Source organism: Capsicum annuum, chromosome 2, assembly GCF_002878395.1.
Source record: "Capsicum annuum cultivar UCD-10X-F1 chromosome 2, UCD10Xv1.1, whole genome shotgun sequence".
NCBI lineage: Eukaryota > Viridiplantae > Streptophyta > Magnoliopsida > Solanales > Solanaceae > Capsicum > Capsicum annuum.
Window position 1 is genome coordinate 127,275,805 of NC_061112.1, and position 24,140 is coordinate 127,299,944.

Genomic DNA, 24,140 nt, shown 5'->3' on the forward strand with positions numbered 1-24,140 from the left:
GAATCAATTTCAGCAAAGCTGCTGTTCTCCCTAGAACTTGTGGTGTCAATATTCCTTACAAGATCAGCCCTTCCACTGACTGCTCCAAGTACTTCCACCTTCTTTATTTTCCCTCTCATACTATCCTCGTACACTCAGGGTGGCTCAACCATAAAGCTAAGGCCCCAACTTTTTGGAGGTCCTATTTTTTTTAAATATTTTTACTAACTGACAATAGGGTGCATGTATAGCGCAGAAAATGCACATAAGATTCACGTAAGTCGCTCAAGATGCACGTATATCGCACGAGATGCACGTGTGGCATATGAGATACATGTGTGATGCACAAAAGCTAATTTTATTGAATATACTTGAAACCTATAATTAAAATTTAACTTTAGGCCACCAAATTCATTGAGTCGACCCTGCGTATACTGACTCTCTGCTATTTTATATGTTTCTTGTTTTAATTGTTTTAAACAGAGTGATATCTAGTATAAAATTTTTGTAACTTTTAAATTCTCGTTCTAGCCTTAATAAAATAGAGGAAGTATAATTTCATAACTGTTAAAATGGTGCTTGGTAAAAATTATACGCACCTGATATATACACCAAATTAATATTTTTTATCATGGTTAAGTAATTAAACTAAGTAAAATGCATGTTAATTAACCATGATTAAGTAACATGAACTCTAAATTCAAACACATGGCATGCATATATTGGCTTGATGTTTACATCGGATAGGTGTTACTTGTAAATTTTAACCAAAATGCTTGGCATGTTAAAAACCGTAAGTCTAACGTACTCTTTGGTCATGCTAATTATAGTGTCTCTCTCTCTTTTTTTTCCAAAATTTATGCCTCGAAAGAGTATAATGCATCTCTTCCTTCCAAACAAACTGCCTTCGATTAATTTGGGGTTAATTTACTTAATGTTTGTTAAAAATTAATTTACTAGTCTCATTTGGTCCATGTTGAGCTCGGACCCAAACTACATTAATATTAATATTTATAAAGATTTTTCTATTTTTTGGCTACTCTGCTTTTTATTTGTTTTTTTTATAATATTATGTTAGTTAAAAGTAGTTCAATAATTTCTTAATATTTCTAAAATATTAAATCACATATTTGTTTCAATTTTTTGTCCTCTTTTCTTTAGTTCGTTTTGTTTAAGAAAGAATACCTCTTTTCTTTCTTGGGAACTATTTAAGACTATAAAATTAAAAGATATTTCGGTTTTTTCTACATATCTTTACTTTAAGATCATAACATTCAAAAATATTTATTTCTTCTTAAAATTTGGTGCTAAGTCAAAATTAGGCAAATAAATTATAATGGAGGGAGTAAAAATTTTTGTAAGTTAAACAAAAACTTTTTCAAACAAATGCATGCATTAAAAACTCTTCTTTTTATTTTACTGAAAACTTTTGAATGAAAGTCTTTAACGATATAAATTGAATTTTGTTTTGTGTTAAATTAACTACATTATTTTTTCTCAATTAAATTTATATTGGCTAGCACATTCTTTTTAATTAAAAAGTATTGCATCTAAATAATATAAAAAATATTTGATTCTATAAATTACTGTATGATCACGTCAATAAATTTAATTTATAAATAAATATAACATTTAAATAAAATTATTTATAAATCTAATTCAACAAAATATTTTTGTAGATGTTCCTTCAATTGGTGAAAATTTAAAATGTTATTAAAGCTTCAATTAGGGATAAAAAGACAAAACAGAGTTTCTTGTGAGGATTAAAAAATAGCTACTCTCTCTTATTATTATTTCCATTCAAAAGAACATTACGAAATTTTAAATTTAATTTTTAATTTGGTTGGATAAATAGATCTTTCGTGTTTGTCACTATCACTTTTTTAGGGTAACTTACATAAATCCCGAATTTTTATGGGTTCTAACACTTTTTTTTTATAATTTTGTTTAATTACATGATATCCCGGATTTTAAATATTTATGATACATATTTTTAGCCTTGATACATATTCATTGTGATACATTTGTAATTTAGTGGTTAGTTAAAGAAGGAAATAATTAATTTTTAATTATTACGGGGAGTAAAATTAGGCATAAATTGTGAAAATGATACATCTGGTTCCAGATGTATCACAATGATACATCTGGTTCCAGATGTATCACAATGATACAGTTCGTAAAATTACTCACTAACCATTAAAAATTCAATCACACATCAAAAAAATAATTTACAAATGTCAAACATATGTTAAATGTATCAAACATTTATAAATAAATTAAAAATATGAATCACTATCACAAAGTTTATGTCATATGTATCACCAATATTCCAACAACAAATGTATCATACTGGTAATGTATATATTTTGATAACTGATTAACAATACCAATACATATTTTTCATACTATTATATTAGTGTTACATATATTATTTCTCACAGAATAAATTGTATCAATGGTGCAAGTATAAAATGTATCACAAAATTAAATAAAATATCATAAATATCAATTGAAAAATATGCAAACTGAATGAAGGTGGTGAAACCATTAAATGAACAAAAAACATATGCATCATCCTTAAAATTATGAAAAGAATACATAAATTCTTGATATATATTTATAGATATATTAAATACATTTATTTGATACATAAGATTGAGGGAGAGAGAAGATTTTACTCTATTTAATTTACTGGTCAATATATACCAGATTTATAAATAAAATGAAATCTGCAGTTTATTAATAACCTATTCATGCTCAGATTTATAGATGCGAGGAACTTTTTTTGAAAGATCCATTAAAGCAAATGCTCAATCACTAACTAAGCAAAATTGTTCCTCTTTTGTAATTAATTCAGGTTAACTGGCTCTGATTAAGTAAATTTCTAAATATTGTATGTCTATTTAAGTGTACCCTATTTACCCAAAAATAAAAAATAAAAACTATTCATGATTCTTACTATCTTAAATTTGACGATGCAATTAATTAATAATTTATTGTATGAAGAACTGGGATACTTTTTTCCGGTTAACGAAGGAGAGCTACTTAGCATGAAATGATGATGTAAGGAAGATTTCAATTTTCTTCGATTTAGCGCACTGAAAAGAATAAGTACATGATAAATTACCACTGATAATGATAATAATAGTAGTAGTAAGTGACAGCATGAATATATATTGATGTTTGCTGGATCCATTTTTTGATGCAGGGTCCGCTAAGGAGGTTGATCAATAGTCAATTTGGTCGAAGAATAAGATGTGGCCGTCTTTGATACTGCTTATATATAGATCCATTTTTATTTTGTATCCCTAGTTTATATATATATAGAGAGAGAGAAGGGCACTTATGCATGCTAAAATTTTGATTACACTTGTGATTAATATTAATCCAGTTGGGGTGTGAATTGTATTGGCAATAAGTATATTTACGAATAAAAAATTCTGCTATTAATTCAATGAATTGAAACTGAGCGAATGCATACTAAAATCACCTTTTAATATTAAATTTATTTCATTTATGTCTAATAACACTCGTAAGCTTTAAATTCTAAAACCGCCGCAATCTGAACGTCTAACTTTCTCTTTTGTAAAATGTATATGCTTAATTTAAATATAGAAAGAAAAATTAAATGCCATGTTAAATGGTTATTTATGGTAACACGTAAACTCCTTCGATTTATATTATATAATATTTTTAATTTGAATACACTTTTTAAAATATTGTTTACCTCTAAAATGTAAGAGGTCTTTTCAAAAAACCATCCTTAATTAAATAATATTTATTTAATACGATTTTCTATTCATATAAGGATTTAACTTATCTAAATTTGAGTATTTGAAGGGAAAAAACCCAATTAATATTCTTTGATTCTGTAAAAAATATATAATTTAAATTAAATAAAAAAACTAAAGATATCATGCATACAATCGAAATGAGTAAGAAATAACGTATTGATTCAAAATGCTTCCTATTTCATTGGTGTTACAAAATATTATATTGATATGGATATTTACTTATCTTCTTCATAATGTATCGTTAATTAGCCATTTCTTCTCATCATTATTGCGGCAATAAGAAACTGAGTGAAATTACATTTTTAATAATAAAAGATTAAATTTAAACAAAAACAAATGAAAGCTCAAGAATACTCGGAAAAAAAAAAATAGTTCTCCATTTGAAATATATATATATATATATATATATAAAAGCAAATTTACATAAATGTAAAAGGAATATATATATAAATTGAATCATAACCTCTCAAAATTCCTATTCGATTTTTTCATTCAAACTTTAATCTTTTGGGGAAGAAACAAATCTTAGTTAAGAGCCTATGTCCGGTTGTTGACAGGGGGAGAAAGAGATATTATACTTCTAGTGCTTTATTGTTTCACTATCTTTTGTACAATATTTAAGTTTTATCAACCCGTCTCTCTTGTTGCGATAAAAATATTAAAATTAGTGAGAAAATGAATACATGACACTAATCACCTAATTTCGTTGCTAATTCACTAATACCATCATAGCTTTTCAGGAAAAAAAAATATTATATAGATCATTATTAATATCAATTTAAAATTTTTAAGAGGAAAACTCATGAGAACTGAATGAACATCAGAAAAAAGACGAACACATATTTTTTTATGAACATAAAGGAGATATCACGATTCAAGAGTGTGTTAGATTTGAAAAAAATGCTTTTCGCGAGAACTATAGATCAGTCAGCAGCTATTTATTTTATCATTTTCGTCCACTTTCGAAAAAATTCACTTTGTATATTTTATGGGGCTAATGAAACAAATTAAGACTTCTTAAAACAAAAATTTTCTTCTCCTTTGATATATGAAAGATTGTCAAAACGATTACATTATTAAAGTAACTCTTTATAATGTATTTAAGGACATCCAAACTGTTTTAAAAAGCACTTTTCAAAAGTTTTATGTGAAATGATTTATTTAGTTTAAATAGGAAAAAAAGAATTTGTGCTTGAAAATAAAAAGAGGATGGCATCTTTGTTAGAATTAGTGGCGACTTTTAGATCTTTTCTAAAAGGTAGAACATGAATGAAATAAAAAAGGAAAATACTAAAAAGGAAGAAAAAGAAAATAGAAATGATGGTCATGGAGAGGTGTCACACCACACTCTATTACATTTTGGATTATAACTCCTCTGTCTCAAGAATCTTTCTTTGATCGCATATTGGATCTGAATTGATAATATGTTATTATTTGAAGTAATTAAATTTGTATAATAATTATAGATACTAAATAAGGTAATGAACATTGAGTAGTTGCAAAAAATGAGTAATGTGCATTACGAAATTTTAATGACAGCAATATTATTAAGTGTATTAATTTTAAATAATTGATAGTAGTTAAAGTTCTAGCTAGCTAGAGTAAGAAAAAAGAATTTTGCATCAAAAAGAATTAAAAAAAGAGACAACATGTATCAAATTAAGAACATGACTTTTGGAGTTGTTGTAACATATAATTTTAATATTTAAGAGGTAAAGATGAATGAAATAAATTGATTTTAACCTCAATTTCTACAAATTATTTAGAAAATTATTTTTACATTAAAAATATTCAAATGTGAACATGTAAAAATATCCGTCCATAGACGTTGTGTCATCGATTCTCTCTCTCTTCAGTTGATACGATTTTACACATTTTTGTAATCATAAAATAGATACCGAAAATGTTGAGATTAATTAAAATGAGTAGTTTTAAAAAAAAGATAAGTCTCGAAACTATTTTTTTCTTTTTCAAGATTTCATCCTTATGATGAAAGTGTTAGACATGACTCCAATCTGTATATATCTACTAAAATTATAATTAAATGGACTGTTGAAAATTCAACAATAATTAAGAGAGATAAAAAAAATTATAAACATAACACGTTTGACATAATAAAGAGAGTTAAAAGAGTGACTTTTGACTATTTTTTACACATAAAATATAAATTAAGGCTAGCTTTTCTTAGCCGAAAAATGTGTCGCATCACTTTTCATAAAATCTAGGTTTGACATTTGATCTTAATGTATAATTTTTCAACAGCCTAAACTATCACATGAAAAATAATAAGAAAGAAAAATTAGTATTAGTCTAAAAGTTATGACTGAAGTAACACTAAGATGGAGTAGTATTTGAGTGGTTAACTTAGATAGCAAAAGTAAAAGTAAAATAAATTTCTTTTTATTTTTTTCTAAAATCTCTCACCTTTTTGCTTTCATGGTGGATTTGAATCCGCAACTTTAAAATTGAAGGTGAAAAATATTCACTATCCGAGAAAGTGAAATTCTATATTTCTTTACACCAAATTGAGGTTCAATAATTAAATTGGTCCTTCCATGATTTTGTATATTGCTACTCATGATAAATTTCAATACAAATATAATGTAAAGCATAAATCAAAACACCTTCAGACCTCTCAATTTCTAATAACTCCTATGCTATTATCAAACAAATACTAAGAAAATCAATATTGCTGGAGTCTTAGGGAAAGGGGATGACATATGTATATAGAGCATAAAATATTCTAAAGATTTTGGCTTGCTTTGACCTTCCTTTAGTGTTGTTGATCATCTTTAATGTTCGAACTTGTTCCCATAAGAGTAGGTTAAGACCGTGTAGTTAAAAGTTGCAATCATATAGTAGCGTATTTCATAGCATTCTCGCAAAATTACTGTAATACCCCATATATTTCTAAGCTAGAAAATGAACCGTTGCTCCTACACATGAAACCTCCTATCCTGTGATTCATATTTGAGTACATGAATTAGGATGAGTATCCTAGTGATAATACAGCTTATGATGTGTTAAGCATGTTCATAAGAGTCACTTAGAGTAAGCCAAGCCAAGAACTTTGGAATCCACCAAGTTTTCGTGTGTGATTTCACATAGGTTATTTTTGAACGAGAATAAATTGGTTTATAGGTGGTATTTTGGCAGATTTATACCCTCTAAATTGTATAGAATTGAATAAACTTTCCTTCGATACCAAATTCGCCTAAAACGGACACCCGGTGAAGAAGTTATGGCAATTTAAAGTTTCAACACCGTCATTTCAGTCAGTGGCGCGTCGCGCCATAAGCCAAAATGACGTTTGTCAATTTCCAGTGTCTCTATGTGATTCCACCACATCGCGGTGAGTTTCCAGTTCACAAACAAGTGGCAACGCGGTATCTCTGCATCGCGCTAGGGGCCCAAATCGGGTAATTTTTACATAAATTAAATGATGCATGTAGAGGGGTATTTGGGTCATCTTTTCACCCCTATATATTCCATAAACACGGAATTTAGTCACAATCCAACCACATTATACTCTCTTTTCTCAAAATTCTCTCAAGAACCCCATAGGGTTTTCATAGCAGCTTCAATATTCAAAGGATTTCACCGTAAATTTTCACGGATCTTCCATCTAAGGTACATGTAGTGTTCATCTATGGATCCATTTCGTTCACAGAGCTCAAGAACCATGTTTTAAATATTATTTTGTGATTGTCTTGTTGTGATATGACCATGTACATGTTGATGATTGTTGTTTAAGTTTCAAGACGATATCTAAAGGTGTTTTTATGAAGTATATGTGTTCGTTAGTTGAAATCCATGAGCTTTATGTCGTTTAAAATAAGGAAATTCATGAAAACACACCTAAGCTAAAAGAAGGCATGCAAAGTGTTTGATAAAATGCTTAATGTGATAAGATTCGTGTCCCATGATTTAATAGTGCTTAAATGATAAGTCCATGCTCTATGCTTTATGATTTCACATGAATTCCACGTGATTGATATGCGTCGTTGTTTTGCGGAAATTTTGACTTTTTGAAGAGTCGCCACTTAATTTTGAGAAGGAATTAAGAAACCTTTAGAGAGTTACTTCAAATGATTCAAAACAGGAAAATCGTTTAAGTTTTGAAGATTCTGAGTAAACGGTTCCTATTAATATTTTAGGAAGGTATTAGGCACCTAAAACGTCCACTAACTTGCGGTTACCGGAATATTTGAAAATCGTCTTTGATTAACTTTGAAAAAGTTTATTTTTGAAAAGAAAAGCGATTTTAGGAATATTTTGGTGTTTATGAAAAACTAGTTTTTTAGCGACTTAACTAAGGTTTTAACTAGGTTTGAAAAGCACATAAAGAAAACAAATATAAAGAACAGGGGGAAGGGGAGGAAGTAAGGGATTTAGGACATTAACTCAAATCAATAAAACCTGTCCTAGTCTAATTGGGTTTTCGCCCCATTTCACCCATCCTAAACTATTCTTTCAGGCCCGTTGGCCCCAAATTTGCTCCACCTGTATTAAGTACAACCTTGGCTTTGTGTCCCAAATGAATGAATAAAAGTAAGGAAAAATTTCAGAAATAGCAACTATAGAGCCTTAATTGTAAGTTTTATAGCAATCCTTTCAAAATTACAAAAAATAGCAATATGTATTTTGTATTTGATTAACCTGTTGCTAGTTAAATACATATAAAATTAAAGATTTTGTTCCTAATTTAACTCCAATTTGTTTCAATTTAATATGGGAAAAACGGTTCCTTAATTTAAGGAACATTTAATTTGACAAATTTCTTAACCTTTTACAAATATCTTTTCCTGTAATGACTCTATTTTAACGACATTCATTATTTCACAGCAACATAATTCAAAATTCAAAAACATTTTTCATAATCTGCAACTCTTATCAATTTAAAAAAAAAAATGACTGCTTTCAAAATTTATGTGTATTGTTTAATGTTTTTAGAAGAGTTTGATAAGACAACAACAACAACAAACCCAGTGTATTCCCACATAGTGAGGTCTGGGGAGGGTAAGATGTACGCAGTCCATACCACTACTCCCGGGGAAATAGCAAGGCTATTTTCGATAGACCCCCGACTCAAGACAAGGAATAGTAATCAAAGTCATACCAAAAAACCTGGAACAAGACAAAGAGTTTGATAAGACAACACTGCAAATACAGGTATCAATAAACCAATCTGATTTTGTTTGTGAATTTTTTGAAGTATATTTGTGAAAATCGCTAGAAAAATCGTAACAACAATGGTTTGATCAGTTCTCGAACAAAGTGGTTTGATCAACAATTTCTTTTTACAAATTAGAGTTTTCCATCACGTTATGTAGGTTGAATATTGATATACAATTGTTACAGTTTATTTTGTATTTTTTCCCATTTCAATTAAATAATTTGTTCTTGTTTGATTTTGTTTCGAAGTTTTGTATATACTAATAAGTTATTGTGTCAAAGGGTTTGAACATTGTAGATCTGTAATAATCGTTGATGCAAGTCATCTCAGAAAATTATATATTGGTACTTTTGTAACTGCTTATACCATGGGTGGAACCGTAAGTCCTTATATATGCATTTAATTACATTACATATATTGCCAGCTATATGTATTTGTAAAATACATATGCAGTCTGTTTATGTGATCACTGGTAGTTACTTTTATGTATTTCAATTTACATATGCTGCCAGCTATATATATTTAAAAAATACATTTGCACTCTGTTTTAAGTGTTTGACTGCATTTATTTTATTTTATTTTAAATATGAAGGCCATATATTTCTAAAAATACATATTGAGACATGCAATATACATATGCAGAGTTGGTAAAATACAATTGCTAAACTGGAATAATTACAAATGTCAAATGAATAATTGTTGTTATAATTTTAATTTTATTTTAATAATTTCAGTTTATACCAGCCTCAGAGTATGTCTATACAATACACGATAAGGATAAACATTTTATTGTTTGTCTTAAGAAAAAAAAATTCTTGTCATGCATTCCAATAAGACGAGATACTGTGTGCATGCTTATGAAGTACTTAATAACAAGAATTTTCAAAAGGGATCATATTACTCTGACCTATACAAATCAAAACTGTGTCAAGAACATATGATCTTCCCATTTATCCTACACCACACAAAGATGATTGAGTGATTCCACAAGAGATATTGGAGAAGATAGTTTTGTCCTCAAAATACAAGCGACCCCCTGGAAGACCTGCAAAGAAGAATCATGAAAAGTCGGAAAGAGATATGTTCTAGAAGAAAAACAAAAATTATTGTAGTTCATGTGGATTGAAAGATCACAATTGGCATTCATGTAGGAAGTATAATAAATGATAAGTTTACAAATGTATTCAGTTCAAAAATAATTATTTTTTTTCATTGATTATTTTATGATTCTAAATTTTGATACAAACTTTTGATGATGTTGACTTTTCTGTAGTTAAATTGTTGCAAATGTTATCATCATGAATAAATTTTATAAGACATATACCATTATTTATTTATACGTAAAAGAGTGTACACTATACAAGTCAATTTTTTGGTATGAAAAATACATATGAGATTCTAATAAAAACGTATACCGATCTATAAAAACTAAAAATAAGTTAACATATATTTATGTAATAAATAAAAATAATTAAAAATACATTTAATGACTTATCAATTACTTAATCAGAACTTGAAATCCATTTATTTTTTTTAAAGAAAACATATGCAATAATCATAAATAAATATGAATTATTCATAAATATATACGGATAACTATGTATGTATAAATCATAAATACATATGCTTCGTAAAAATACATAGACTTATGCAAAACAATACAATAACTTTGTATTATTCGAAAGTATATGTGCATAACTGAAAAAACTATATATGCATTACTCAAAATACATATGCATTACAAAAAAATATATATTCATACAATGAAAAATATTATATGCAACCTCCACTTACCTCAAATGTATTACAAAAAAATACATATGCATACAATGAAAAATGCAAATACACTATTGAAAAATACATATGATGACTGAAGCATATATATTCATTACTGAAAATTATACTTAAAACTGAAAATCACATATTCATACCAAAATATGCGTAACAATAACATAAAGTAAGATCGAACAATTCTATTTTAGAATCATAACGATAAAAAATCTAACAATCACATAAAAAAAATATTAAGATGTCATCTTTCAACTATATCTTAGTCCTCCTAAAGTTCAATATTGTCAAATACAATAAATACAAATAAACTTCAAATATCATGCACTTCAGTATCTTCTATTAGCTCAATATCCCTAGGAGGCCTCATTGGTGCTTCATCATCACTTTCAGCCTTCTCATCTTCTTTCCTCGAAGCATAATATAATTTCACAACATTAAAATATATCTCGTGCGAAGAAGATCTGAATCAAAGTCAATATTTGAAACACAGTCACCAAAAGTAAGGCACTCAGCATATGTCACCATATATAAAAACTTAGAACAAACAAATACAAAATACATATCGAACCCGTAGCAAATGAATTACATATAATTACAACATACAAAATACATATCTTAAAAATAACAAATACATATCTCCACACTACTATTCCATATCTTAACAATAACTCTCACATAAGCAGATAATTTATCAAATATATATATATAAAATACATATATGACCATACAGTCCAAAAAAAATTAAAATACAAATGCATAAAATTTTATAAATACATGAATGGTCCAAAATTTAAGTTACCAAGAAAAGAATACAACTGGACATCAAATACAAATCTTCTCAGTAACTAATACAAATATCCTACACATATCTTAAATACAAGATACATATATTAAATATGTTATACATAACAAATACAAATCTTATCAGTAACAAACCTAAATACAAAATACATATCTTAAATATATAACAGATACATATCATCCCATTAGCAAATGCAATTTCATATTTTAACAAAACTCAAAACTACATATACACCTTATAAATTGTATATATAAAATACATATATGAATATGTTGTCCAGAAATTATAAAATTTTATAAATAGAATAATACCTCTTCCACTTTCTCTTCTTCAGATTCATAATCAGATAAAAAACAAGAGTTGAAATTTGACTAGATTCTCCTTTTTCATCCAATTTTCTCTTTTTCACCTATTTTTAAATTTTTATGGGTTTTGGGGATGAAGATTTTCTTAATGCTTTCCGTTTCATGATTTCCACAATGTTTTTCGAATCGTTACGCTGATTCGATCTCACCTCTACTTTGCTAACACCTCTCTTAGACTGAAAATTAGTAGAAATCAAGTTAATTTCTTCATCTTGTGTTAAACCAAGACTAAACAACGGTAATTCATCGGACCTAAAATTCATCGGTGGAATCCCACTAACTGAACTACTACGATTTGTATGTATTGGCATTATCGCGTAACTCCAAAAATTTCAAACCGCAAAAACAAAAAAAATAATTCACAGAAAAAGGTTGAAAAATGCCAAAATTATTTTACAAAAAAGAAGTTATATGAAACAAAATAACATGCATTAACTGTAAAATCATCTTCCCTTAATTATTGGGGAATAAGTTTATCCAAAATTAGAGAGTAAATAGCGATTTTGAAAAAAAAAAACGTTAGAAAGGAAGAAACTGAAATAGGTAAATTACTTTAAAATAGGGTAAATTACTTGAAAATAGGTAAAGAAAAAGTAATTGATGGAATCCAGAAATAGGTAAATTGCTTGAAAATACGGTAAATTACTTGAAAATAGGTAAAGGAAAAGCAATTGGTGAAATTCACGTGCTTAACTCTAGAAAAGTCAAAATATTGCTAGTTTTGACATAAGTTGTAATTTTGAAAAAGTGTTGTTATTAATTGTAATTAAGATCTTAAGGTTGCTAGTTACTGTAATTTATCCTAAAAGTAATAACTAAATAAATAAAGACAACAATAATAAATGACTAAATAAATGAATGAAATGAAAACCGACACTTTCAAGTCTCTTGACCGCTTCAACAGTAGGACTTGGACCCATTTGTCTTCTTTGATCTCCTCGTATTCATGCACTATGAGGTTGTCTCCTTATGATTTTCGAAATCGACTGAGGAAGGATAGGCCTCAGTGGTCCATATCAATAATGCAAAGAATGGGGAAAGTCCATTTAGGATCCAAATGATTTCCATGCAAAGGCGGCAAAAAATAAATAAATAAATAAAATAAAAAATAAAGCATATTAGTACCTGATCGAACCAAGAAAGAAAGAAAGAAAGTAAAAAAGTAAAGGAAGCTAATATGCTATCAATCAAGGAGGAAAACTAAAGGTAATTAAGACATGATCAACAAAGAGAGAAAGAAAAACTGACACGTGATTAACTAAAGGAAACAACATAGTACAATCCTAATTAGTCATCAAGAGCCAATGGGGAATGGGAAAACATGTTTTAGATCAATTCAGCAAAGATAGATCATATGCAAATTAAAAAAAGGACTGTACGTTTCAGCTAATAAAATACTTCCCAAAAATAAAACAAAAGAAATCATTTTTAAAGGAACGCAAAGGCAAAACAACATTCTCCTAACAAACCTAGATTAATCATTTAAGCATACCAAAGATATAATGAACTAAAAATCGATGAGACCAATTAAAGGATAAGGGCAAATATCTAGGCAAAACTCATAAGAGTCAAAAAAAGATATAGGGCTATATACATCGTCCGATCTTATCAAAGACAAGCGTCTTGAACTAAAAAAAAAAGATCAAGGGAGATAAAAATGAAATCAACAATCACAACTTGTCGCGATCGAAAAGTTTGAGTATTTTTATGAAAGAGTTCAACAAATTTTCACAAGGAAAAGAAGAGAGGATATTGAATCAATCCTTCAAAAATAACATATACAGAAAATCAAAAGGGAGTTTAATGCTAAAACAAAACTTCAATATGCTTCTTGGGCGGACTAATACACAGTTGAGCAAAGAAAAGACATGCACTTAATGCGAGCTTACACTAGAAAATGACCTCGAAAGGATTTATTTAACTTTAGCAAAGAAAATTCAATGAGCGATAGGAAAGCTTGGAGTGAGGAGCAGCCTGGGGAAACTGAGTTAGGATATTCAAGGATTTTCACTAGAGTTCGACTCTTTCAACTCTCATTCTCATTGAACTCAAAGTTAATCTAACAAGAGAGACAACTTAATTATCTAATCTAGAATCAGCAGGATTCTACGAGAAACTATTATAATCTACAAACACGCAATTAAACCAATTGGACAGACTAACGCTTGAAACAAATAGTCAATAGATTAAGCATTTAGAAGTTAAGATAATGGAAACAAGATGCCTTAAACCAAAACATTAAACCAAAAGAGGTATCAGGGAAAGAACATTTAGAAGAATAACAATTAAAACGATGCAATCCTTAAACCTGAATCAGCAAGCTAACAAATCAATGCAAAATCACTTTATTCTGATCTAATAGACCTAAATCAAGGTGATCCAAATACAGGCTGTAACAATGACCCAAACAAACACATGAATTAATCCTAGCAGATGTCGATTTCTATCAAAATAAAATTATAGTGATCCAACATCAACAATATGAGACAGTGGACCCAAGACATATAAATCTAAACAATAAAACTATCAGTAGAACACAAATTTTAACATGAATTTGGTTCAACCACCTCAAGAAAAACCTACAACCTTGCAAGGTTTCTGCAGCTAACTCCCGGAAAGAATAAGAGAAATAAATTTTTACTACTTCAAAAGCGAAAATGAGGCAAAATGAAGAGAAAAGAAATAAGGCATCGAGAATTTTACCTCCTTCGGGGCAGCAAAATAGAACAACGAACTGCCGTCAGGATCACCACCACCGAAAAACATCTTCACTAAAAGATTGAATTCTCCCCAAGAGCTCTCGTTTTTTAGAACCAAAATTCTCAGCCCAGAATTTCGAACCAACCTCTCAGCAGATTTTTCCCCTCAGTTTTCTCAGATAATTTTCGAACCCCCAAAAGAAGGAAAAATCCCACTTTTCCAAACCCTCCGTTTCGACCTCAAATCTCTCCAAAAAAAAAAATTCCCCTTTAGAAGCACACAATGGGTCGTTTATATAGAGGACCATTGGGGGATCTTTTCGGGATTCTTTTTTAGGGGAATTTGAAATTCAAATAATGATGGTCATAACCGATTGTACCCCCATTTGGATTTGGACAATAACCATTGGGGAAAATGGATAATTTCCCCAAGAACCAACAAAAATTTGACAAATAGGTACTAATTCGTACAAGTTATCCCGAAATTCATGAAATTCGGACGTTGGAGGTGACACCTAACCTCATTTCTAGAAGATTTAAGACCGACTTCGTGTTAATCACCATGCTAATCACGTGAGGAAGTATGGATTCAAGTAGAGAGGAAGACGTTTAGGTGAGAACAAGCTACTTCAGATCTTTGTCGGATCGAATTTGGACGAAATCGGGTCGGGTATTGGCTGGTTGAAGTTGTATGTTGTTGAATGGTTGTTGGAAGCTGCTGAAGGAGATAAAAGGGATTGTTGATGCTGGGCCGGGTCGTTTATGTGTTTGGGCCAAGTGAAATTGTTGTAATTGTTGTTGTTGGTGTGAAATTGGGCCTGGGTTGGTTTTGGAGCAATTTGGCCTTAAATTGGGGTTGTTTAATAACCCCTATTAAATCTAATTGGGTTATTAAATAACCCTAATTAAATTAGATTAGAATAATCATAATTAAATTTAATTGGATTAAGAATAACTCAAATTAAATATAATCAGATTAAAATAATCCCAATTAAGAAATGGTAACTGGGGATTAAGATTATACTTTAGGCAAATTATTTCAACTCTAACCAAGTTGAATATCTCATCGGTTAATTGCATTACAATTGGGGCCAATTTGATTTCAATTAGAGCCAAATTTAATAAATTGACCAAATCAAATTGAAATTCGATATGAATTAACACCTTCTTTAATTCTGAGCTTCTTGATTCGATAAAATTGAATAAATATTGATCCAAATAGATTATTTTTCAGAATAAATCATATTTAAATCAAGATTTCAACCATTTGAATTTATTTTCAAAATAATCCTTGATTAAAATTTGATATTCCGTAAAATAGTTATTTAAGTAAAAAAATTACATATTTTCGTATAATTGAATACGATAATGTATAATCGTCACTTAAAATGACAAACTTGCCCAGATGAATATTTTTTTAAAACGTTTCTATTCAGATGAAATAAATATTTTGATTTTATTAAAAACCGAAGAAGCTCAAAATTAAACTTGGTTGTGGAGGGCAAAAATTAGGTGTTAACAACTGCCCATCCCTTTGGGTAGGTTAGATGCAAGTAATGCTGGGCAAAGGGAGGTTGACGTTCGTAATTTTTGTCCGACCATAAATTTGTATCTAAGAGAGATTGGTTTTCCGCACGAGTTTCATGGAGGTATGGCTGAACCTCGGTATTAGGTTTCCTACATATCTCAGGTTTCATAAGAATTCAGGCCACTTATAGTTCATAAAGCTTGATTTTAAGTACGATTTTCAAGAAAATTCTCCAATTATCTCAGTTTTGGAGTTTCTAATGGAATCGAAATGCTGGGGAATAAAGGGATTTGAGGGGAGGTTGGAATGCAGTTGAGTTTTCCATATAGATCTCGGCCTACATATCCCGAAGATTTTAGGGAATCAGACTGCTTGTAGTTTGACTCGATCGGTAGAAAAGATAATCTTTTATTTCAGACGATCTTTGGCTCAGGATGAGTGACAAGTTGATCGAGTTTCAGAAAAGAGGCTTTTAACCTCTTAACCATGAATGTGGGATCCTTCACACCCATAGACAAGAACTTACCCAGACATAATTTCCAAACTCTGAGTATGTTGTCACCCGACTTTAAAAGAAAGAGAAGGTTACCCTCGGCATGAGTTTAAGAAATATCCCGGATTTAAAGTTGAGACTTAGAACATCCCAAAATACCCACATGCCTTCTAACAGGGGTGTGTTTGTATGGTGGTGGTGATCATCCTTTAGTTCGCGTCCGAAGAGTTTGACGTCCCTCTCTAGACTATGTCCCATTTTGCTGCTAAGAAAGAGTTCTACATTATGCTGTGTCCTTTTTGAAGTCGTCCGCACCTGTGGATTTGATTTGAGATTTTCATCCTCTCGGATGCTCTCGACAATATCTCAAACAAAATTATTAGTGCTAAACATAATTCACGAAAGAGGCATATAGTTTTTTACCATATCTCCGCATGAGTTGTTATCTAAAAGCGAAGTCATCCTTTCTTGTACCTGTTTGGAATGAAATAACTGGCAACGACAAACACAACAACCATCTTGGTTGTTGTATAATTATGAGATATGTCTTCAAAGTGGAGTGGTCCTTTTGGATACCAGCGACACTTTATGCAGAACGGTCCTTGCAACCGTGTAATCTTGCATTGATGCGGAAACCCTTTTGGTTACCTGTATCACTTGTTGTATGTGGAATAATAACCTCTCCGGTTATAGACGATGATCAATTTATAAATTTTCCTTAAATTGTCAATCTTTGGATAATCTTGTGCATTATTTGATGTTGGATACGAGGTGACTTACAAATATCCTTTGAATTGCTAGATTTTAGGCAATCCTGCATATTATCCAACCTTTGATAAGAGATGGCTTACATATATGCCTCCAATCGCTAGCTTTTAGGTGTTCCTGCACATCATCCGACCTTGGATACAATATGACTTATAGATATCACTAAAATTGCTAGTCCTTGGGTAATCCTGCACATAATCGATCATGGATATGACGTGGCTTATAGAAAACCTTTGGACGTATCAATTTGATACTCTCGCATATTCTCCGGTAAGAATTTAGTTGCGACTTATGGATAACTTCCAGACTATCGACTTTTTAGGCGATCTTGCACACTATCCGATTAGGATGTTGTTATGACTTACGGATGACCTACAGGCTATCAACTCATAGGTGATCTTGCACACTATCCTATTTCAAATAATATGACTTATAGATGACCCTCAAATTGTCAATTTTAGGAAATCTTATTTATCATTCATCCTTAGATAGTGACTTAAAGGCGTCCCTTCAAATCATGCTCTTGATGCATTCAGATGTTGATACATAAAATGATGAAATATCCTTGATACCAGCATTTATGTCTCACGTGTCAACAGATATGAAATGTTGATGATATCCTCGATGCCAGCGTTTATGTCTTGCGCGTCAACAGATATATAAAATGGAATGATATCCTCGACGCCAGCGTTTATGTATTTGTGTGTCAACAGATATAAAATACTAATGATATCTTTGACGCCAGTGTTTATGTCTTGCGTGTCAACAGATATAAAATACTGATGATATCCTCAATGCCAGCATTTATGTATTGCATGTCAATAGATATAAAATGGCCCTCTCAACAAATGATATGAATGACCCTCTTGGCAATGATATGAAATGGCCCTCTCGTCAATGCTATGAAGTGATATGAAATGACCCTTTTGGCAATGATATGAATTGGCCCTCTCAACGATGACATGAATGGCCCTCTTGGCAATTTAAAAACAGTTTCACCTGAGTTTATTTGTTTGCTTCTTGATTTCTACATGTACCTGTACTCAAGGTAGATGATTAGTAGACACAAAGTCGCTTTTGCTAGCGACTATTTTTTAGAAAACTCTAAATACAATATTTGTAAAGAAGACCAAACACTTTTGGTTGTCCTCCATGATCTCAAGAAGTGAGATGGACAATTCAACAGGTCCTCAATAAATAGGTATTAAACCCATTTTTAGGGCTACCCAAAAATACCGTTCTTAATCATTAGTGCTCTGGTGTGTCTCCTAATTTGCTTGGGGATTTTTGAAAGAGACTCCTATTTTTGTGTATTGGTCCCAGCATCCACAGAAAAATAATTAGTTTGAGTGAAACTACTCCGTGTTGACCTTCTTCAATTCTTCGTTTGCTCCACACCATCTTTTAGGTACTCCACCATGTTGGCACCTCCTCCCTGGCTCCCTGCTCCTATAGACGCCTCGGCAATCACTAAGTAAGAGATTTGTAAAGATTTTTCAAAAGTAGTCTTATTTTTAGAAAATAGTTTCGAAATTTTCTATAAAAGCTTTTGAAAATCCCTGCCAGTCATGTCATGTACTAGCTCAACGAACGTATTCCTCTTAGTTTTGACTATATCCGATGGAGGAGTTCTAGAACTCATCATCATTGTTGGAGGGTTCTACAAATGATTTCATTATAGCCGAAGATTTAGTTTACCTAGACTTTATCACAGGTGTGATTCTCAAATCTCGACTTCGACCTCTAGTGCCGGGGAATTTGAAATATATTCCAGTATTTGGTGGAAATTTTGAGGCCTCCCTTAAAATTTCTGCCCCAATTTAAAGTTGTTTGATATGACACCAACTCGAGAGGATCTGATTCGTTATTGGTCTTCGCTCTCTTTGTTCGATGACGGTCTTCCTTTTATGAATTTTTGAGATTCCTTCTCAAAAATTCTGCCCCAGTTTCCATTTCCTAGGGTTATATGGTTGAGCCGTTGGGGCGCCTACGTATCCCGTGGAAGTAGGAATTAGGTCAAATGTAGTTCAAGACTACGATAAGGATATATAGAAAAATCTAATAGGTTGACCGAAGCAGACATAGGCTGCCTACGTATCTCATTCTTGAGAATTCAGGTCATCACATAGTTCATATATAAAAGGAAAGGATAAATTTTCCTAAGGGGTTGACCGAAGCCGACATAGGCCGCCTATGTATCTCATTCTTGAGAATTCAGATCAAATGTAGTTCGTACATAAAGGGAAGGGGTTCTAAGAAATTACACATCATGAAATTGATGCTATTATAAAGGCGATTACAAATAAACCAAGAAACAAAAACTATAACATCTTTCAAGCATAATATCTCTTTACCGCATCAGAATTGATTGGTTTGGTCTACTCTTGACCATCCATATCAGGTAGGATTAGGGCTCCTCTAGGTTGGGATTCTTTTGATTTTCATATTCCTCTATATCTACTACTAACTGCTCCTCATCACCTTTTCTGTTCATCATTATTTCCTTCGCTTTGTTCGTCTAACCCTTGACATGACATGATATTGACAGGTTTCTAAATTATTGCTACCAAAATAAACCATGCTAAATAATCATATTTTTTTAAAAAAATAACTTCTTAAATAAAGGGAGGCCTTTTGGAAAATAAAATAAACTAAGGCTCATAACCCACACAAATGTGGGCCCATGCCTTTTTGAAAGTTGTAAAGCACGAAATGAAAATTTAAGAGATAAGAGGGTGGATCATGGGGCCTACTCCGGATCATCACTGACTTTAAAAATTATTAGTAATTGCCCTTTTCATCTACCATGATGGGTGATGGGTTATGAGTGGAGTGGAGGTTCAGTTTTGCAAGGCCTCCTCTGATGCAATCTTCTTCACCCCACAGGTGTTTGGGAAATCATCTAGTAGAGCATTGCGTCCTTCGAATAGATCTCTTATCCCATCCCCAAGACCATCATCATTTGACATCTCATGTATGGGAAATGAATGGTACAAGAGTGGCAAGGGACTAAACAGACTCTCCTTTGAATTATCTTCGATTTTATCTTCTTTTCTTGGTTGGTACTCTATTCCCTGCTTAAATGCTTTTTCTGGGACCATAACAGGCTCAATAATTCCTTCCAAATCCATACTTAAGGCGGCCACAACTTTCTCTATCTTCTCCACTTCTTCTGTTCTTTTGAGTCCTTCTGAATTTACCTTAGGGATGGCCTTGATAGACACCCATTCACCCTATATTTCAATAATGTTAACTGTAGGTCCCCCGTGATTAGGCATTGGCTTACTGTTAATATTTAGTATCGGTGACTGAAGCGTGATGACCTTCTGATCGATCAAATCATGGATCTTATGTTTCAAGTTAATACAATCCTCGGTATTATGCCTCGCTGCTCCTGAATGATAGGCACAATTTTGATCGGTATGAAAGAATCGAGAATTAAGATTGCTAGGCTTTGGGGTAATAGGTTGTAAATAACTAGCCTTTACCAATCTTCCGAAGAGCTGGGTACGACTTTCAGCCAATGAAGTGAATTTTCTAGGGGGCTTCTTTTCCAGGTTTATACGTGGGGGTTTATACTGATTTTGATTAGCAGAAGGAGGTACTTGATGATAGTTTGGAGGTGCTTAGAAGTTTATTTGATTGTTTGGAAGAGTATCTTGAACATGAGAATGATAATTTGGCTGCAGAACTTGACACTAAGGAAATAGAGCTTGATATTGGGGTTGGGCATAAAATACAAGATGAAGAATTGATGATGGTGGTGAGGAAAGAATATTCCTAGGCTTGAATTTCCTTTTAAATTTATTGAAAGAATCAGTAGAGACCTGACCTACGTCTTCCCTTTTCTTCTTTGGGAACCTGAAAGTCCCAGATGATGTTGGGGTTTTGAAAATCTTTCCTGTTCGAATGCCTTCTTCTAAAGATTACCCAATTTTCACCAAATCTGCGAATGTCGGCCTGATTGCAGATACCATCCTAGTATAAAATTCTCCCTCCTGAGCATGAGAGGATATGGATACTATCTCCTTCTTAGACATAGGAGGTTGCACTTTAACAGACTCTTTCCTCTAACGGAAGGCATGGTCTGGAAAGCTCTCATCATTCTTCTACTTAATACGATCTAGTGAGTATCGATCAGGGACTATCTCAATGTTAAATGCAAATCTATCGAGAAAAATTTTAGCCAACGCCTTCCAATTAGACCATCTTTTTAGTTCTTGAGACATGAACCAATCTAAGGCTTTGCCACTTAAGCTTCGACTGAATAAACGCACCAACAATGCCTCATTTCTTCCTATTCTAACCATCTGATAACAATACCTTCTCAGATGGGCCATTGGATTTCCGGTGCCATCGAACACTTCAAATTTACGGACCTTATACCCTTCTGGTAGATCTACTCCAGGGTGAACACATAAATTATCGTAACCTAACTCGTCGTTATTCCCCGCTCCATGAGATTCCTTGATCCTCATGATCTCTTTATTCATAGCTAGTAACTTTATTTCATACTCGGTCCTCCACTCTTTCTCCTTCTCCTCGTAATGGTCCACCGCGGGATTAGGAAGGGAATTATAGATGTCAGGGGATATGATGACATGAGAATAATTTACAAAGACGGCTTGATTTTATAGATGAAAGGAAGTTGGTTGGGGGGTGGGGAGAACATTTCAGAAACTGGAAAAGTTTTGTGGAATTTGAGAGTAGCTTGGTGGGATCTGGAAGGGATTCTGCAGATTCAGAAATAAAGTTTATGGGTTCGGAGATAGATTTGGAAGATTTGGTAGATCTGGGGATGGATTTTGTTGATTTACCAATGGGTTCTAGGGATTTGGGAATGAATTTTATAGATTCGAAGAAGGATTTTGTGGGGCGAGGGCTGGATTTTGTGGATGGCAAGCATCTGGATTATTTTCACGGTTGGTATTTTGGACAAGTGGAGGGGCAGAGACGGACGATATGTTATTTGGCTGATCCCCTAGAATAGGCGTACTAAGCGCAGGGATTTGGAGTGGAGTCCCGTGTCCTCCTGGAGCAGGAGCATTAATAGTGATGGCCAGGTTAGCAAAATCTCGAGTACGATTTATTTCCTCCTGAAGCATTTCTAGCTTTCTTACGAGTTCTGCAATCATGTCACTCTGTTCCGCTATTACATTATCCCTGATGGTCAATGTATTTTCTTCATCACTTTCAGTTATTATTGAATAATGGTCAGAGGATGGGATTTTGTGCACTTTTGATCGGGTGAAGTAAGGATGTTCTGCCATCTTATTTCAACACGGAGTAATTTTCTAATATCTGTAGAGTAAAACAACTCAAAGGCAAATGTGTTAGTTTCCACATGTGATAAGCAATGCAAAATACTCGACAAGAAATAGCCACGTAGAGTTGTTTGTGTCATAGCCAAATCAATCCATAGGAGCATAGCGGATAAATTTGTCTTTGATCCAAACAAACGCACATAAACACATAATACAATTATATCACATAAGAACATTATACTAATGACCCTTTTGAGCCAAGGGTTTGGGCCTAATGATTTTTTATGAAAAATATATGCTTGCTTAAGGTCAATCCATTATCCCCAAAATTTATAGACACTAAAAGGGCATAAATGCCTACAAAATATAACAAAAGAGGGATACAATTTTTTAGGGAAAGGGAAATAACATGAAAGAAGACACGTTCCCACACAGGGGATAGAAAATACAAATTTCTAAGTGCTTCTTCTATCAGCCTTTGCCTTGTTAGCTTCGTCCATTTCTTATATTGGTAACATTCGTTGACATTCAAACTGTGCCTTAGATGCAACCTCCCAAATCGATCAATTTTTTGCTTCAATTCTTCTTACAAAAGTAAGCAAATCAAGCTTTTTCCCGACCCCCAAAGGATAATGGATTGAATTAGACAGGCATATATTTTCTTCAACACATAAATATAGTTTGTCTATAATTGACTCGGGGTCAATAGACACAAGACAGGTGTTCTAATGGGCCCAATACCCTACTCGGGTATTGGGTCGTCCTAGACTCATGCCTAAAATAGGGTTTTGGTTTCGTTCTGTCCTAGGTGTCTAGAGTGGGTTTGAACACTGGTTCTCAAGTGGACAACATGAGTTTGAAAATACGAACAGCCATCAGATGACTCACGTTCTAATAAGCCACTCGTATTTCCAACACATTATTAGAATTGAACAATAGGGTCCGGGACATCCACGAAACCCCAAAATAGTTTAAATAATGCAGGAATATGCCATGAGATGCGATAGTTAAACTTTACATAATCGAAACATATAAACACAAAAATAGTTAATCAATAGATGAAATCAAACATTTGGTTAGAACCTAGTTAAAAATCCCCAGCAAAGTCGCCATTTTTGTTTTGCGAAAATTTTGACTTTTTGAAGAGTCCCCACTTAATTTTGAAAAGGAATTAAAAAACCTTTAGAGAGTTACTTCAAACGATTCAAAATAGGAAAATCGTTTAAGTTCTAAAGATTATGAGTAAGCGGTTCCTATTAACTTTTTAGGAAGGTGTTAGACACCTAAAACGTCCGATAACTTGCGGTTATCCGGACTGTTTGAAAATCGTCTTTGATTAACTTCGAAAAAGTTGATTTTTGAAAAGAAAAGCGATTTTAGGAATATTTTGGTGTTTATGCAAAACTAGTTTTTTAGCGACTTGACTAAGGTTTTAACTAGGTTCGAAAAGCACATAAAGAAAACAAATATAAAGAACAGGG

At 32.0% G+C, this 24,140-nt stretch overlaps 1 long non-coding RNA gene and 1 other non-coding gene across 2 annotated transcripts; one reads left to right on the forward strand and one right to left on the reverse strand.

The window, feature by feature from the left end:
• LOC107859334 lies at nt 1-3,438 on the forward strand. Its single transcript, XR_007052347.1, has 2 exons — nt 1-88; nt 3,188-3,438. It is a non-coding gene; the product is annotated as an uncharacterized LOC107859334 (transcript).
• A 7,419-nt stretch (nt 3,439-10,857) lies between these two features.
• LOC107859335 lies at nt 10,858-15,305 on the reverse strand. The gene is made up of 2 exons (XR_007052348.1): nt 12,783-15,305; nt 10,858-11,201 (listed from the first exon to the last, which is right to left on the reverse strand). It is a non-coding gene; the product is annotated as an uncharacterized LOC107859335 (long non-coding RNA).
• Between the last annotated feature and the right edge of the window lie 8,835 nt (nt 15,306-24,140).